Below are 2994 nucleotides of genomic sequence, written 5' to 3' on the forward strand. Positions count from 1 at the left end.
AATTTATGAGGCTGAAAAGGAACTGTACCCTGAATGATTCCTTCCATCGAGAGAGTGAAAATCTCAGTCAAAGGCTGAGAAATAGAGGTTATCTGAGAAGGGTGGTTGATAGAGCCTACAAGGAGGTTCTACACATGAGTCATGAATCCATGCTTATGGATGTGTCCAGGACCTCACAGAGGAAATTGTCATCTGAACACTCTCAATCAAGATTTGTGACAAGTTTCTCCGACCAATATGATCAGATATGTAAAATCATAAGTAAGAACCTGCCCATATTGATGGGAGACAAAAAACTGAGGAAGGAAGTAGAAAAGGGATGTTCCTTTACCGCAAAACATAATGTTACATTGGGAACATATTATCCCCCAGTCTTTTAAAAGACAAATCCTCTGGGAGCTCTTGGTTACATTGCACAGGTACCTACAGGTGTGGTAGGAACACATGCACATCTTGCGACCACATACATGTTTCAAGATTATTCACATCACATCAAACAGGGGAGGAATTTCCAACTAAGGGTTGTGTAAATTGCAAGAGTCTATATGTCATCTACTTAGTTGAGTGTACTCAATGCAAAAGGGCATACATAGGTAGAACCACTAGAGAAGTGGAGACCCGAATTCGTGAACACCTGTCTTACATCTCAGATAAGAGACCCTACTCAGCGCTTTCCAGGTATTTTTTGGAGTTTCACCATAAAAACGTGGATACGTTTAAATGGAAAGGTATTGAGCAGGTACAGAGACAAATGTTCAATATTGTGTTGACAGGAAGCCTATTAGATCTTCAGGCTGAATTGCCTGGTTCCAATGGGCTTTAATTCTGAACATGACGTTATCAATTTTTGGCAAAGATAACTTTTTTTGAATTAGTTGTCTCCCCATTTTACTATTTATGTATGTGTTCTTATTTTTATGAACATTGGTCCCTTTTTTTATTTTTGCTAATATGTAATTCTATCAGCTTAAAAGTGAATCTATCCCTTTAAATTATACTCAATGCGAGTTTGGATGTTTGAAGATAAGACATGGTTTGAACCTGAGTATATAGGTTTACTAATGTTATTTTATGCAAATGTATCACTCTCTATCTCTCAATGCTGTTTAATTTAAATTAACTTAATTCAGTGTTCACTGCATTTTGTTTAGTTGTGCAGTCACATTAAAATATACAACCATGCCCTGTGATAACCTTAAGTAGTTCATTTAATAACAATGTTAGGATTTTCTTGTGCACTCTGGCTTAGCTGTGATTTGATCGTTTTATACCAGGTTAATAAAAGGTTATTCCTAGGCAAATTCCCCTTTTAGTTTTTTAACCTATTAGAATGTGCTATAGGATATAAAGGTCTGTAACAGCCGTAGTAAATTTATGTCTAACGGTGTTGTAACTGGTCAGACGTTCCTTTTTTGGCCCTATGGAATTTGTTGCCATCTCCTGTGTGCTTTTTTATTTTTTTGCACAATAAAATTTGTTGTTTTATTTTCTTGTTCTACTACAAGGCTCTTTGGACACTTTTTTCATAACCGTCTATCTCCCTCAGTCTGGGGCTCCATGCAAGATCTCACCTAGCGGAGTTTTAATGATCATGAGAATGGTGAGTAATCAGCCCAGAACTACACGGGAGGATCTTGTCAATGATCTCAAGGCTGCTGGGACCATAGTCACCAAGAAAACAATTGGTAACACACTATGCCACGAAGTACTGAAATCCTGCAGCGCCCGCAAGGTCCCCCTGCTCAAGAAAGCATATGTACAGGCCTGTCTGAAGTTTGCCAATGAACATCTGAATGATTCAGAGGAGAACTGGGTGAAAATGTTGTGGTCAGATGAGACCAAAATCAACTCAATTTGCTGTGTTTGGAGGAGGAGGTATGCTGCCTTTGACCTCAAGAACACCATCCCCACCATCAAACATGGAGGTAGAAACATTAGGCTTTGGGAGTGTTTTTCTGCTAAGGGGACAGGACAACTTCACTGCATCAAATGGGCAATGGACAGGGCCATGTACTGTCAAATCTTGGATGAGAACCTCCTTCCCTCAGCCAGGGCATTGAAAATGGGTCATGGATGGGTATTCCAGCATGACAATGACCCAAAACATATGGCAAATGCAACAATGGAGTGGCTCAAGAAGAAGCACAGTCTCCAGACCTTAATCTCACAGAAAGCTAAAGGTTCGAGTTGCCAAATGTCACCCTTGAAACCTTAATGACTTGGAAAGGATCTGCACAGATGAGTGGGACAAAATCCCTCCTGAGATGTGTGCAAACCTAGTAGCCAACTACAAGAAACATCTGACCTCTGTGATTGCCAACAAGGGTTTTGCTGCCAAGTACTAAGTCATGTTTTGCAAAGGGGTCAATTACTTATTTTACTCATTAAAATGCAAATCAATTTATAACTTTTTTTAAATGAATTTTTCTGGATTATTTGTTGTTATTCTGTCTATCACTGTTCAAATAAACCTACCATTAAAATTATATTCTGATGATTTCATTGTCAGTGGGCAAACGTACAAAATCAGCAGGGGATCAAATATTTTTTTCTATTATAAATTAAATAGATTTTACAATATTTATGGCCCTAACAAAATTGATTAAAAAAAAGTGGGGAGAAAGTTTTGAGGAATTTGGTTGAATATACAGGGGCCTAGTTATCAAGCCGTCAACCTCAAATATGCTGGAATTCCGCATCGTATTTGTGACGAGGCTGATACGCCTTAGTTATCAAAGGCTCGAGACCGGCAAAAGTAGAATTTTGTGACGTAAGCATCGATCCGCCGGACTCAGTCCGACACAGATCGATTCTTACATCACTCCAGATGTTCCGCACACAAGTGCGGCACATTCTCACTACTTTTGCTAGTTATCAAAAAACTAGCAGGTACGCTCGGCACTTTTACGGCCCAGCATACCTGGTTTTCAATCCGCCACCCCTGGAGGCGGCGGATCCCATAGGAATCAATGGGAGTCTGACCATAGCGAAAGT

The sequence above is a fragment of the Bombina bombina genome, chromosome 5 (assembly GCF_027579735.1).
Source record: "Bombina bombina isolate aBomBom1 chromosome 5, aBomBom1.pri, whole genome shotgun sequence".
Classification (NCBI taxonomy): Eukaryota; Metazoa; Chordata; class Amphibia; order Anura; family Bombinatoridae; genus Bombina; species Bombina bombina.